A 16742-nucleotide genomic window follows, 5' to 3' on the forward strand; every position below is an offset into this window, starting at 1 on the left:
TATAAGATTATGCATGGTATAGAGCAGGTTGGGAAAGAGGTACTTTTCTCCCTTTCTCACAATATAAGAACTCGTGGGCACTCAATGAAATTACTGAGCGGTCGGGTTAGAACAGATAAAATGAAGTACTTCTTCACCCAAAGAGTGATTAACACATGGAATTCACTGCCACAGGAAGTGGTGGGTGCTACAAGAATGGACAGCTTCAAAAGGGAATTAGATAAGCATATGGAGCAGAGGTCCATCAGTGGCTATTAGCCACAAGGTATAGATAGGGGCTCTGGGGCAAGTGATGCTCTGTCTTCTTGTTGCTTGGGGGGGGGGTCAACAGTGGGAGGGCTTCTAATGTCCTGGCCCCACTGGTGGACCTCCTGATGGCACTGGTATTTCTGGCCACTATGTGATACAGAAGTGTTGGACTGGATGGGCCTTTGGCCTGGTCCAACATTGGCGTCTCTTATGTCCTTATGGAACAGCCCATTAGGCCCACTTCCCAAAGGAGATGAGTTTCACACATTCCAAATTCTCCTCTGGCTTGGATGGTATCTCTTTCCATCTCTTTCGTTCTTCTCCCCTCACCAATTACCTTCTGCTTCTGGGGGGCACGTGGTAGAGGCAGAGATGATGGTAAACCATACGGCTGGACAGCAGTCTGAGAAAATATTCTCCCTCCCTCTTTTCCTCTCCCGCCTCATTCCTCAGACACACTACATCTATAGCACCTCACATCATGCTGGGAAATATAGTTCCCAAGATGCCTGGCATCTAATGTCAGACATCCTGAGAACTATATTTCCAGAGTGCCAGGTGCCATGGGTGCATTTAAAGGGTCAGGGGAAGAGGAGGTAAGGAGAATTTTCCTTCCTTTTGGAAGGAACCTGACATGCCATAGTTTCAGCAGCAAGTAAGCTGCAAGTGGAGGGGAGACTAGGGAACATAGAACCCTATTGTGCTCATGATATTGGGCTTGGCATAACCACATACATCAACTTATAGGACATTTACAGCGCTATTCTAAGCTTTCTAGGTCCATTGACATGAGAGGACTCAGAAGGGGTTAACTCTGTTTAGGATGGCACTGTTAATATCTGTCTGATAGGGGAAAGGGGGGGGGCTCTCCAATTAGTAGCTTGTTAATGCTGACTAATCCGAGGCAGCCTGAAGCCCCCTGATGTGAAGGAACTTTTTTTAAGCAGCATATTCAGATTTAAATGTCAATTACAAAAATGGTTATCTGGTGGTGGTTGATGTTGTTTTTTAAATCCCTACTCTGAAATGAAATCCTTAAAACTCTTCCACATCAATAATCAAGAACACGCCCTTCCAGCAAGTATCAGATTGAAATGGCATTTCTCCACTTTCACAATTTAATTCCTCCTTCCTATGTTCAGGCTTTTTTTTTTTTTTTTTGCCAACCCATTATCAACGGTGAATGACAAAGCACTTGCCATTCCTACAATTAATACCATTTTCCCTTCCTATGTTCAATTCCTTGGAAATATGCCCTGACAGCCATCAGCACCAGTGAATGAAACCCCTCCACACATTCTATGGGAGGTGCATATTATTTTGCTGTTCGAGGCTTGAGACGATGTAAAGCGGTGACGACAACGGCGACAAAACCCTCCAGCCTTTGATTAGTTGAGCTGACATCAAATGGTAAATCAGGCATTCAGAGTCAACACTATAGGAGGCCTTCCAAAGGGAAATTGCCGCTCCTTCACCGTGCGCCGCTAGTGGCCCCTTAACTAGTTTCAGACAATGCCATTTTAACTACCCTTAGAAGACCTCTCTCTCTTTCCCCTCCCTGTCAACTTTAACACAGCCCGCCCCTTTGCTCCCAACGTCTGGTTCGCCTGCAGGCACCCAGGAGGAGCCTTTGAAATGGAACATTTACGATTTACTCGCCACTGAAATACTTGGTGCTCTCTGAAAGAACTCGTCCCATCATTCTGCTGGTTTCTAGACTGCAATTAAACCTGAACCTCATGCAATGCAAGCAGGGCCCGCTCCCGTGGACAGTCCTTGAACGTTACGATTCCCTTGGGTTTTCTCTCCTCTCCACCCCACCCCCCCAACACGATCCCCTCTTTTGTGCAGGGGCCTGTTATTGGTGGAATCTAGCAATCAATAATAAATATAACTTTTAGGTCAGTTTGCTTAGATGCGAATCCTGCACGAATGCAATTGGCTGGAAATGTGTGTTTGCCTTAAGTTCCCTGAGTTCAATGAGGTCATTTTCTCATCTTCCCGTTTTCTGTATTTTCCACAGACATGCCAGTCTCAAACAACACCCTCTTTCTTCATATTAGAAATGGAAACACGTCCTCTGCAGGAATTTTCCACTTAATAGCTTGTGCTTTCCTACCGGGGGCCTCAGCGCACCACCACTGCAATGCCGTATTTCTTGCCGCTGCAGTTTGACATTTTGCAGCCAGCACAATAAGCTGTATTCACTCGCTGCAGATTTTTTTTTTTTAAAAAATACACACATATCCGTATAGACACACGGTGCATAATGCAAACACCTTCCATGCTATTCCTTGCATAAAAGATACTTGCACAAGATTTGGTGTTGCAGCATTGTCAAACCTTTTATAGCACTTCCCTCCGATTTTCTCCTTTCAGACTTAAATACGCGCAAGCGAGCCTCCGTTTTGTGCTTGCTTCCAGGCAAGCATGAAAGACAATTCTCATGTTCCGTAGCTGCCTGTAATTGTTTGCCTTTGTGAATTATATCCTTTGCATAGCATGTGCAAACTGTACATCACCGCCTGACACGATGATAAGAGGGAACACAGATTGCTTATAATCTCTGCAGTAAACAAAAAAACCCAGCTTTAAAACATGCTGAATGACCTGTCTGGGCGCTACTGCATTTGTAAGACTGCCTCTAAACCCAGACGCTGCAATACTGTTTTGACCAAAAAAGAAATCTTCAAGGATCAGAAAAGCAAAAGATTTAAGTGGGTTGGATAGTGGGCTGCGGGATATAATAACAATGATGCTTACAAAAAACTAAATAGAAAAAAAAAATCTTGCACAACTTAATTAAAGCTTCATTATCAGATATGATCACCGGGATTGTGCAAAGATTTCCTCTGTCATTCTTAACGTCTGAACAGAGTGTCGCAGTGAGCGTTGCTGTGTTTATGGTTGAAGCAGAAGGTTCCCCTGTCTGCCCAGAGTTGGTAGAGTCTTCAGACAGCAAGGTCCCAGTAGGTCAGGCTGGCGAGCATGTTGAATTGCGTATTATCAAACGGAATCAGGGGTTGAGAGAGGGAGCGGGGAAAGGGTGTGTGTGGGGTGGGAGAGGTATGGTAGTGTCCAGGCAGGGAGGGTGGGCCATTGGGGGGGGGGCGTGATTGATGGATTGCAGGACACCTAGGGTATTTCTTTCAGGGGGTATTACTTCCACTGTTAGCCAAGAACAAGAGCAAAGGGGAGAGAAAGCAGCAGGGACTGACAGCCTTGTGTTGATCAAAGGGACATAGCGCTGAATGCCTTGCTAGCTATTTATTAGAAAGACAGGAGGGCTTTGCTATTCGAGCAGGGAGAGAGGGATTAAAGATCAAAAAAAGGGGGTAAGGGGACTTGCCTGACTTTGTTGTTCAGGGGAAATTTCTTCCACACACATATATATGTAATTTCTATTTGCAACAGCTGAGATTTTGGATGATGATAATGAATAATTATCCTTTTTTAAAAAATGTAGGGAGGTCCCTCTGTGGTGAAATGTTTGGGAAACTGTCTTTTAGCCTGATTAACCTAGGAAATTAAGCTTAACTCAGCACTGCTGAGATTCTATTAGGATCATCCATTCACACATACAACAGGGAGCGGGGAGGTGTGTTCAAAAACATACCCTGTCAGTGCAGATGATTTCATGTTGCAGAAATGACTATGTGCTCCTGTGCAGGGGAAGGTTACTCTGCCAGCATGATGCCTGTTTCTCAGTGGCAAACTACACTTTATACTGCGGTCACAAGCAGTGTTCCCTCTAAGCTGAGTTAATGTGGGCTAGCTCACAGTTTTTTAGCCTCCGGCTCACACATTTTTGCCTTTGCTCAGGGAGGATGGCTCCAGAGCAAACTCATTGATGCAGCAGCCAAATCGCTCGCTTACAACTTTAATGCCAGTAGCTCACAAAGTAGAATGTTTGCTCACAAGACTCCACAGCTTAGAGGGAGCATTGGTCACAAGTAACAAAACCATGATGGCTCCTTTACCTTTGCAAAGTACCCATTGAAGCAGAGAATGAAGGAAAGGGAGAGTTTCTGAAACGCCCCTCACCTCCCTAGTATTTTTATCCCGCAGGGTTCAAGATTTTGTGAAGGAAATATGGGTTCAAATTAATAAACTGGACAAAAACTTTGGGGTGGGGGGAATTTCAGGGAAGAGATGGTTTATACATTAAGCATTCTCTTCCTCTCTATCCCTCCTCTTTCAGGATTAAACAGTTCTGGCATAATTTTAATTTAATGGGGTATTATATAGCCTTTGTTTTATGTTCACCTGTTGTTTCCATTCCTGTGTTCCTGCAAAGAGGTAAGAAAAACATCCAGTAAACTAACTGAGTAAATGTACAAACATGCTGTGTATGCATGCTGGTCAATAGTATTTGGAAAAATACAGATGCCACTGCAAATGTGGATTGCTGATCAGAAAACCCCCCAATTTAGATTGGATTGCCATTTTTCTTCTTTTTAGCAGCTGCTTGATCAATGAACAAATGTTTTCACAGCAGCATTAACCCTGCCCTCATGACCACTGAATGTTCAGTAAATGTGTATAGAGGGGACCAGGCATTATTCCCAATTCCTTAGATCTGTGTAAAGAGACATAAGAGAAGCCATGGTGGATCAGGCCAATGGCCTATTCAGTCCAACACTCTGTCACACAATGGCCAAAAACACCAGGTGCCATCAGGAGGTCTACCAGTGGGGCCAGGACACTAGAAGCCCTCCCACTGTTGCCCCCCCCCAAGCACCAAGAATACAGAGCATCACTTGCCCCATACCGAGAGTTCCTATCTATACCTTGTGGCTAATAGCCACTGATGGACCTCTGCTCCATATGTTTACTCAGTTTTCTCTTCAAACCATCCATGCTTGTAGCCGCTACCACCTCCTGTGGCAGTGAATTCGATGTGTTAATCGCTTTTCTGGTGAAGAAGTACTTCTTTTTATCCGTTCTAACCTGACCGCTCAGCAATTTCATTGAGTGCCCACGAGTTCTTGTATTGTGAGAAAGGGAGAAAAGTACTTATTTCTCTACCTGGTTGTTATAAACCTCTATCATGTCACCCCTCAACTGTTGTTTCTCCAAGCTAAAGAGCCCCAAGCGATTTAACCTTTCTTCATAGGGAAAGCGTTCAACCCTTTTATCATTCTAATTGCCCTTTTCTGCACTTTTTCCAGCGCTATAATATCCTTTCTGAGATGTGGTGACCAGAACTGCACATAGTATTCCAAATGAGGTTGCACCATCGATTTATACAGCGGCATTATGATACTGGCTGATTTGTTTTCAGTTCCCTTCCTAATAATCCCCAGGATAATGTTGGTCTTTTTTTATTGCAGTCACACAGTGTCTCGACATGTTCAGTGAATTATCTACTATGACTGCAAAGTCTCTCTTTTGGTCAGTCTCCATCAGTTTGGACCCCATCAACGTGTATTTATAGTTAGGATTTTTGGCCCCAATGTGAATCACTTTGCACTTGGCCACATTGAACCCCATTTGCTACATTGACGCCCACTCGCCCATCTTCGACAGATCCCTTTGGTGTGCCTTACAATCCTCCCTGGTTCTCACCTCCCTGAACAATTTAGCATCATCCGCAAATTTAGCCACTTCACTGCTTTCTCCCAACCCAAGTCCTAATTAATAATGAACAAGTTAAAAACATTGGACCCAGTACTGATCCCTGAGGTACCCTACTGCTTACCACCCTCGACTGTGGAAATTGCCCATTTACACTCTGTTTCCTATTAATTAGCCAGTTTTTGATACACAGGAGGACTTTTTTTATTCCATGACTATTGAGCTTAATTAGTTATCAAAAGCTTTCTGGAAGTCAAGGTAAACAACATCCAGGGCTCTAGTCGGGGGGGAGCTCTCAGGTACGGAGCTCCGGAAGAGAACCTCTAGGGGGCGGGGCGGTCACGTGGTGAAGCCCCGCCCCCTTCTTTACCCCGCCCTCTGCTTCGATCCTCATTCCGTTTGGGAATGAGGATGAAGCAGGAGGGTAAGTAGCCGGGCCTTCTGACACACTTCCGGTGATGTCAGGGGGTGTGGCCTTCTGTCACTTCCGGTGATGTCAGGGGGCGTGGCATATGCAAATAAGTTATGCTAATGAGTTATGCTAATGAGCTCCGGCAGCTCTTTTTCTACAACAAGACCCCTGACAACATCTATTGGGTCCCCATTATCCACATGTTGGTTCACTCCCTCAAACGACACTAACAGGTTAGTGAGACAAGATCTTCCCTTACAGAATCCATGCTGAGTCTTCCTTAATAGTTTTTTTTCATCAATGTGCCTACTAATTCTCTCCACCAATTTATCCGGTATCAACGTCAGACTGACTGGCCTGTAATTTCCCAGATCTCTTTTGGAACCCTTTTTAAAGATGGGAGTAACATTAGCTACCTTCCAGTCCTCAGGAATGGAGGCAGATTTTAAGGAAAGATTACATATTTTTGTCAAGAGATCCGTAAGTTCACATTTGAGTTCTTTCAGAACTCTTGGATGTATGCCATCCGGGCCTGGTGATCTATCAGTCATAGGACCTCGTCTCTCGTCACCTCAATCTGACTCAGGTCTTCCAACACCCCTCCCAAAATCAGCGGTTCCAGAGTGGGCAAGTACTTCTCATCTTCCACAGTGAAGACAGAGGCAAAAAATGCATTCAGCTTCTCAGCCATTTCCCTATCGTCTTTCAGTATTTTTTTTACCCCTTGGTCATCCAAGGGCCCCACTGCCTCCCTGGCTGGTTTCCTGCTTCTAATGTATCTGAAGAAAGTGTTATTGTTGGTTTTTACGTTTTTTGCTATATGCTCCTCATATTCTCTTTTTGCCTGCCTGACCACAGACTTGCATTTCGTTTATTGTCTTAGCCATTGGCCATAACAGCACAAAGTAAATCAAAGCACAACAGAAATATACATGAATAACTTGCAGTAAGTCCTAGACCCCGTCTTATCTTTTTTGCCGCCAGTGCAAACAAAGCCATTCTGCTAGTAACATGTGCATCAGTATCAGAAAGCAAGAACACGGTCAAATCCTGCTCAGCAGTTCCATTATACAGAGGTACAATAGGATAAATAAACCTTTGCCTAAGTGATTCGTGCCATAAACATCTCAGAATGTAATGCTTGACATCATCCACTTCATCCATACCACATAGGCATATTCTAGAAGCGGCAGGGGCACCCAGAAAGCGACCAATACAAACCATTGAAGGTATGGGACTTGCATTTTATTTGTCATTGCCTGTGTTCCATTTTATCAGCCTCACTGTGACTAGCTTTCCACTGCTTAAAGGAATCCTTTTTACCTTTTACAGCTTCCATTACTTTGTTTGTTAACCATGTAGGCCTTTTTCTATACCTATTTGTGCCTTTCGTAACCTGCGGTATATGTTTTATCTGAACTTCTAGGATTGTACTTTAAAATAGTCTCCAAGCTTCCCCAATGGTTTTGAACTTTTTAACTTTCCCCTTATTCACTATTAGGAACCATGCAAAAAACAACTTATTTTATGGTGTCTTGTTATGTGACCAACTGCATAGGACAGCATAGAGGCAAGATCTGTTGTCTCAATCCCATTTCTCACCCTTTCTCCCTTCATTTATCACATTTACTGTATACTAAGGATCACATGATTAGGGTTCATTTCACATGCTAATTTTTACAAACCAAACTACTGTTTATTTGTCTATTTATTAAATTTATCCCACTTCCTCTCCCTTGAACCAGACTCAAGGGCTAACAACATAAAATACACTAGGCAAAACGATACAGAGATACAATAAACTTTAAGCACATAAAACAATAAAAAATCTATCAAAGTTAAAATCTATTGACTGTCAAGCAGGGTAGGATGCATGGATTGTGAAGACATGGCTAGAGAAAGAGCAGCCTTTCATGTCCTGTGGAACCTAGGGAAGTCCAGTAAGGCACGCACCTCTTCTGACTGCTGATTCCACAGGACGGGAGCCACTACTAAGAAGGCCCTTGCCCTTGTTGACACAAGGTGGACAATTCATGGACCAGGGACCTTCAATAAATTTTGGATATGATGATCAGAGAAGATGGGGATGATCATGCTTGGAGAGGTATGAGGTATCCCAGACCATATAGGACTTTGGGTTTTAAAGGTAAGTACTAACACTTTGAATTGACACTGGAAACTAATTGGAAGCCAGTGTGCAGCTGCTGTTGGATTGGTGTTATATGCATTGACCAAGACGTTTCTGTCAGCAATCTGGCAGCTGCATTCTGGACTACTTGCAGTTTCTGGAGCATATTCAAAGGTAGCCCTTCATAGAGTGCATTACAGAAGTCCAGTCTCGAGGTGACTGCTGCTTGAATTACCATAGCAAAGTCCACCTGAGATGGGGGGCCAGTTGGCAGGCCTAGTGCAGATGGTAGAATGCAGTCTGTCACGGAGGACACACTTGTCCATGGAAAGCAAAGAATCAAACCACATCCCCAGACTCTGACATAGTTGGTTGTAGAAAGTCGGACCCCTTCAAGGGACGATTGAAGTGGCCACCCCAGCAGTTCAGGCTTCCCCAGCTACATGATCTCTGTTTTGGATGGATTTAGCTTCAACCAACTCTCATCTAGCCATTCCACTATTGCTTCAAGGCAGGAGGCCAAGACTGGAATTCAGGCCACCAGTCACTTTTCGAAGAAGAAGAAGGAGGAGGAGGAGGAGATTGGACTTATACCCCGCCCTTCACTTGGAGTCTCAGAGCGGCTTACAAACTCCTTTCCCTTCCCCTCCCCACAACAGGCACCCTCTGAGGTGGGTGGGGCTGAGAGAGCTCTTGACAGAAACTGCTCTTTTTCAAGGACAGCTGTGCCAGAGCTTGTGACTGACCCAAGGTCACATCAGCAGGTGCAAGTGGAAGAGTGGGGAATCAAACCCGGTTCTCCCAGATTAGAGTCCGCGCACTTAACCACTGCACCAAATAAGAGGCAAAGCTGGGTGTCATTTGCATATTGATCGCGCCTCACTCCAAACCTCCTGACGATCTCCGCCAGAGGGTGCATTGGGGAAAGAATTGACCCCTGTGGAACTCCACATGTGAGGACCTTAGAGCCTGTGATGATGAACTCTCTCCACCCACAATTACCCTCTGGGACTGACCCTGAAGGAATGAAGAGAACCAGCTCAAAGCCATCAGTTTCATGGCAAATACATTCAACCATTCAATTTACCTGACGCAGTTACTATGATCAGTGTGAGCGAAGGTTGCTAGACTTGTCAGGAAGGTTAGGGGTGGGGATATGGTGGGGGGCAGCATTGTGAATATGAAGTCACTCCTGGGGAAAACCAGAAGCGATAGCAGATAGCAATAGGCATCACCAGAAAACGCTATGAAAAGAGTTTCCAGTGTTTCCCAGGTCTGTTACCAGAATCTCGGTAACACATTCATTTTTAAGACTGCTATTCTACCCATAAAAGATAGTTGAAGATTTCCCCATTTTGTTAAATCCTTCGTGATTTCCGTTATTAATTTAACATAATTGTCTTCAATTAGCGTATTATTCCTTCTGGACATGGTTATTCCCAGATATTTAATTTTGGTGACCGTCTTCATTCGAGACACTTTTTCTATCTGCTCACTTTGACGTAGCGTACAGTTTTTTATTAAGATATTTGTCTTGTTATAGTTTATTTTTAAACCAGCGACTTCTCCGTAACTCTCAATTACTTCCATCAATACTGGTATCGAATTTACTGGTTCTTCAACTACAAATACCAAATCGTTCGCGAAAGCCTGCAGCTTATACACTTCTTTCTGTATTTTTAATCCTATTATACTGTCATTCTCTCTTACCAGGTCTGTTAGAGTTTCTAGCCTAACAAACCTGGTAAGAGAGAATGACAGTATAAAAGAGTTTCCAGTGTTTCCTAGAGCTACTTGCCATCACATACGGGTTTTCCCTGGAAGTAATGTAACAGCACACATGATACTGGTGTAAACCCCAACTGTTGCTTGGAGTAGCAGCAGGCTACCTGGAATGGGGAAGCCTAGTGGGAGCCGATTGCCAGATTTCCTCAGTGTAGTAGCAAACAGCTTGTGCTGCAGATTTTTTGCCCAGCATGATCAAGCAGGGTATGTTTGCTTTCAAAATTTTCTTTTCCTTTTTTGAATGCTTCTCATTCTGTGAGACAATTTTGTTTTTATGGTTCCCCCCCCTTTATTTTTTAAGGTGTGAAAAAAGATGCAAGGGAATAAACTACAACACCCATGGTGCTTTGTTACTGAGCCATACAGATCAATAGCCATTACTATTCTAAGGAATACAGAAATGAATTGCGAACAGTAGGATTTTTAAAAAAGAAGAATACAGCACTGCTTTGCCAATAGTTTACATACTTGATGATTGATTTAATTCGGGTTGCAGAGCAAAGTGACATGTAGCCGTGACTTTGGGGAGGGGAAGTGAGCTCAACTGGGATAATTGGCTGCTGCTGCTCAAGGTGGTGGAAGGAAACAAAATGTTTAAAAATGGCAATGTTGACTGCATTGCTATGTCATTTCTGGGGGAAATTCAGAAATGATGTAGAGTAGCTGTAGGAATTACCTGCAACTCTATGGTTTTAGAGTTTCTGACAATTCATAGAGCTACCCTACATCACTTCCAGGTTTTCCATGGAAGTGATGTAGAGACACAGTCAACATCATGTTGCTCACATTCCTGCCCCCATCCCTCCCACCAGTTGCCAGATTCAGTTTGCAACCCTACCTGTGTGACAACACCCATGCATGGAAGCTGATAATGCTGTACTGTGTTCTGTACAGAAACCCTTTCAACACCCTCAAAAGAGATCTGAGCAATGAGAAATCAGCTGCCAATCAGGAAGTAATCCAGACCAGTTTGTGTTCAAGAATCCCTCTAAGAAACACACTTCTGCCTGTAATGTTTTTCAGTACAATCCTAAAGAGAGTTGTATTCTTCTAATCCCATTTATTTTAATGTGCTTTGAAGGGTGTAACTTTATAGGATCACATTATTTGTCTCTCAACCCATTTAGATTTGCTGGGATTATTTCTCTCACACAAGGGACCCAGCCTTCCAACTGTCAGGCAGGTGGAAGAAAGTTCCTGATTTTGAGGTAATTCATGCTGTGGTCACACTGGAGGCTTAGTGCGATCTGGCAGCGCCTCTGTTTCCGGCAGTATAAATAGTCGTGGGAAGGGGTGACCAGACAGCACACCCTGAGGCGGCCTTACTGCATGCTTACCCCATGGTCAACTGTTCAGATTATTGCAGCAGGGCAACCACGGAGTAGGTGGTCAAGTGGATTCTTTTCTTATTTTGTCTTTTGCATATGCGCATAACTGCTTATTTGAAGCACTGCTCCATTTTGACAGCTGGAGGAGGCTGCCTCCCCCTCTGAAAAAGACATATATTTTCAATTAATCCCTTCCCCACCTGTGTGATGCAAAGCTGTAGGCAGAGGAACCAGCACGAAAAAAGACAAAGGAAGCTTCTCATCCTGCCCGTCCCTCCCCCACTTCTTGCCTCAGAGGACAGCTTGCTGGTGTGCATGAAGATGTGGTTATGTGCACATCGCTGACTGACTAAAAACACCAAGGGGAGAAAATGGAAGAGCAATGAGACTTCCCAACTGGGTTGAGGGAAGTTCCGACATCCAGAAATGCAGGGTGAAAGCGCTGATATCCATAAACACTGGACTTTCCCTGGTGCCTGATTAGTCTGCTTCCAAAGCAAGGCATAATGGGGTGGCAGCGACTGGGGCACAAAGGCAGATGTTGCTGTCTGATGGTGCTCTTTAAATCTGCAAAAGTACCACAACGATATCGGTGCAAACTGTTCGTGTGACCGCAGCCTCAGATTCACATTTACAAGCTAAGGCTCAGTTCAGACATCAACTTGAACCCAATAGAGCTTTTCCATGGGCAAAAAGTTTTTTTTCTTTCTTGTCCCTGCCATCCTGGAGCAGCATCGGGAGGGGGATTTTGGGCTGTAATGGAAGGGGAAGGAGGAGGGGAGAAATGCATGCTCTGCAGGCGGAAATCCCTCTGCCTATAGAAACATTCCATTGGATCCAAGCCATTGAGCAAAAACATAGTTCAATTAATCCAGCTGTGGTTGCTGTGCCAGTAGCTGTGTTAGTCTGTTGTACCAAAATTAAACAGAAGTCTTTTGCTGTTGTTGTTCAGTTGCACAGTTGAGTCTGACTCTTCGTGACCCCATGGACCACATCACGCCAGGCCCTCGTGTCTTCCACCGTCCTCCAAAGTTTGCTCAATTTCATGTTCGTTGCATCGATAATACTATCTAACCATCTCATCCTTTGCGGCCCCCTTCTTCTTTTACCTTCGATAATTCCCAACATCAGGGTCTTCTTCTCCAGTGAGTGCTCCCTTCCCATTTGGTGACCAAAGTATTTGAGATTCGACTTTAATATCTGGCCTTCTAGGGAACAGTCAGGGTTGATTTCATTTAGGATTGACTGATTTGAACTCCTTGCAGTCCAAGGGACTCTCAAGAGTCTTCTCCAGCACCATAGTTCAAAAGCATCTATTCTTCGGCACTCGGCCTTCCTTATGGTCCAAAACTCAGACAAAATGCAATCCACTGGAGAAGGAAATGGCAACCCACTCCAATATCTTTGCCAAGAAAACCCCATGGACAGTAACAAAAACACTAGTCTAGTGGCACTTTGAATACTAACAAAATTTATTCCAGCCTAAACTTTTGTGAGTTGTAGCTCACTTCATCATAAGTGAACTGGCAATGGTTGCCAGAATGCTGGCCACTCTACTAATTATGATAAGCTAGGGTCTATCAAGCCAGGATCTCCATTAATTAAGATTAGCTAGGGTCTATCAAATCAGGATATGAAGTGTGTTTATTAACCACAGTTAGTCTTAACTAAAGTTTCTTGCGATTTCTGAATGCAGATATCTTGGTTTCATCCTGGCTTGTTCTGTTTTGAAAGCCCTCCCAGGTTATGGAGGTCAGAAAATGAAACTAGTATTTTTCTTAGGGAAACCAGGGTATGAGTGATCGTCTGTGAGCTAAATGAAAGCTGTGTAGGTAAAATACTAACTGGTTCAGTAACCAGGTTCCCTTCTAGTGTTACAGTGTCACTAAGGGGTATTTTCCCTAACCCAATAGGAAACATGCTCCATTTGCCATTTAATTTAAACCATTTACATTCAGATCTTATCATTTTAGCTGCACACCTTTTACTGTATTCACAAATTGCAGTACCCAGTCTTGCACCCTGAATTCTTTTAAACTTGCTTACAGCACCATATTCATTCAAAGTATCCATTAACTATCAGTAATTTCAGGATGAATCCCACTCAGCATAACTGAGCATTCTGGGTCAAACGGATCCATTGCTATCACAGAAATGTGTTTGTATAATTTTTAAAGCAACTTCACTAAGCTGATACTTGCAGTATCAATATGCCACAAGATGGTGCTCTCCCTGTTCTGGGCCAATTTTCCCCCCATGTGTAACCCTTTCTAATGGGGGTGGAGATTCAGATCAATAACTGAGAGCATCCTTATGGCCTGACAAATATGAAATTGCTTCAGAAGTATAGGAAAAAACATTCAAGGTGTTAAATAGTTTTCAATATAACAAATATTTATAATAAATTTAGCAATTTTACAATTAAAGATAAAACTGAGTGGTAATGTCTATAAACATAGCATTTGAAGAGACAGGCTCTTCAGTGCCCTTCAGGAAGAGCACTCAGAACAAAGGCAAATTTTAGCAAACAGCATCCATTAACACAAGGAAGAAGAGAAAGTCCAAAATCTTCACTTGGAGGGCTGCTTCTTCCCCATATGCTCTTCAGTGGAACTTGCTACTCCTGCTGCTGCTCTGGAATCCTTTCTCTGGCTTGGGCCTGCAAAGGAATTAGCAGTTTCCCTCAGTTAAGCTCTGGCCTTCTCTCTCCTGCTGCAGGCCAGACTGACTCAGTCAAGGAGAAAGAGTTTTAACCATATGTTTAATCACAACTCAGCTTGAAAAACCCTTTCTTTATAACAACTCCTAAAGGGGAAATTCTAGGATGCAATTTCTCCCTGGTTGTTGGGCCTATCACATAATCTGCAAGGGGGCGTGGCGACTCTGAAGATAATGGTGGTCATCTAATCTTCTGGCTCTGCTTCCCTTCCCTCTAATAAAGCTCCTACAGACCAAAAACAAAGACTATAATATCCCCGGTATGGGCAGAAATAACGACAATAATACCGGCAATAATTCTACTATCGTCAAAATACCAAGTAAGTCTCCCAAAGACTTTTTTCAACCATGCAATAGTCGGCCGGAGCACAAGCATTTTGGCGCCGAAAAAACGGACATGGCGGCCGATCTTTTTCTGGCACATGCTGTAGAATCGGCATTAAGTAAACAAGACCTGCCTAATCTACTAGAACAGATGGAACGTAGGCTTACCAACCATCTGATGAGATCACTGCAGCCGGTTCGGGAACAATTATCGGAAATACAAGCTTCCCTGACACAGAAATCTCAGAAAGCAGAGTCTGCTCTCAATATGGGACTACTCCTGAAGGATGGCATCAAAGACATCTAGGCAAGAGAAATAGTTTTTAGAGATTGTTTGCTCACCTTTGGAGGCCAAGTAAGATACCTCAACTTGAAAATTAGGGGGATCTCAGAAGGGGAGGAAGGAAATGCAGATATTATTTGTTTTACTTTATTATTATTATTATTATTATTATTATTATTATTATTATTATTATTATTATTATTATTATTTGTTTTTTATTGTTATTTGTTTTTTATTTTAATGTTAATATTTCAAAAGACATGAACAATAAAGCTTGAGACAGTCGTACAAATCACTATGGTCAAGTAAAGAATGAAATCAGTATAACATGGGGACATAGAATGACACCCTCCCGTGATAATATTACACTTTGTGGGATCCTAGAAATTCACTTCCAATCATCTCCAACATTATTGACAAATTTGGGATCGTATTTGGATTACAGCTGAACTCACAGAAACCTGAAATGTACCCAATCACCATATAAAAAATGACGAGAGAAGAGTTGACTACTTCCTTTGCCCCCCCAGATGGAAGAAATAGACAACAAGGTTGGATGAAATAAGGCCACTTTATTAAAATATTAACTTAACGGCAAAGGGCAAATATGGAAACAGCGGCACGGCAAGGCCTGGTGTCGATTTGACTCCCATTCTTAAACTGTATAAACGGCAAGACACCACGGCCCTAGGTTGGAGCCAACCATGAGTTGCTTACAAATCCAGTCGAGCCAAGATTGGGATGCACCTTCAGGAGCCCTCAAACACCACCGCACGGCCAGTGCTGAGTCTCCGTTGTGACCATCCCCATAGGCAGACTGCAAGCCTCCTCCGAGGTAGCACGGCTACAGGGTTGAACCCGCAGACCCCTCTACCCCCCACCAGGGGTTATTAATTGGTGCTTGCTAGCCGCTGAACTTTATTTAAACCTAATTCTGCCACCGCAAGGGTCAAGCCTCTGCTTAGGCCCCTGCGCCCACTCAAACACCTAAAATTAGCTTAATCCCTTGCCACAAATCCTGAAGGAAGATGTCATTTCCCTTCTCGGAAAGGTGCACGCCATCCTCTCTGTACAGGTCCGGAAAATCAAGCTGAATCTGGGGGTGAGGCAAGTAGTGGCCCAATCCAACCTTTAACATTTAATAAAACTCCCCATTGGCCCTACGCCGAGCCCTTTCGATCCCCCTGGGGTCCCAAGCGCTACGCCATACCCGGCGCGGAATCATGGCCGACCACACAATTACTGTGTCTGGCCATTGGCGCTTAATGCACTCCAGGTCATCCCTGGCTTGCCACACAAGGGCCTTCCCCTTCAGAAATCCCAAATCTTTACCTCCCAGGTGGATAACCAACACATCTGGCGGCAAGGCTGAACTGGCCTTAAACAAAAGACGGAGGAGGCCCGGCCAATGAAGGCCCTGACGCCCCCTCCACTCAGCCATAGCCCACTGGCTGAGGCCCAGTTGCGAGCCAATGGCCGATCGATTGGCCCGATGAGCCACCCAGAAGATGTAGCTGTGTCCGGAGATGAGAATCCGTCTCCTGCCACAAAACACAGCTCCTAGGAAGAAACGACAATGAACTCCAGAACCCAACAGCATGAATAGCATTGCAAACAGTAACTTATACTAAAGGAAGTGGGCGCACATAACGTTTGCAAGTGGCAGAGCGCCACCTGCCAACTCTCTGAATATCAGCAGTGGGATAGCCCAAGGCTGCCGCCGTGGATGCAGCTCCTATTCTGAAAGAGTGAGTCCCAAACTTCACTCCAGCAAGGCCTAAGAATCCCAAAGCCCGGGCCGTAACAGCCCAAAACTGGTGCTTTGTCAGTGGGCTACCATCTGCATGGAGAAAGAGGTATCCGTCCGCATTGCCCCTGAAAACCCTGTACTGAGACAAAGCCAATACAGGGCATAGCTCAGAGTCGGAACAGACACCC

Source organism: Gekko japonicus, unplaced genomic scaffold, assembly GCF_001447785.1.
Source record: "Gekko japonicus isolate JY-2015 unplaced genomic scaffold, Gekko_japonicus_V1.1 scaffold302, whole genome shotgun sequence".
NCBI lineage: Eukaryota > Metazoa > Chordata > Lepidosauria > Squamata > Gekkonidae > Gekko > Gekko japonicus.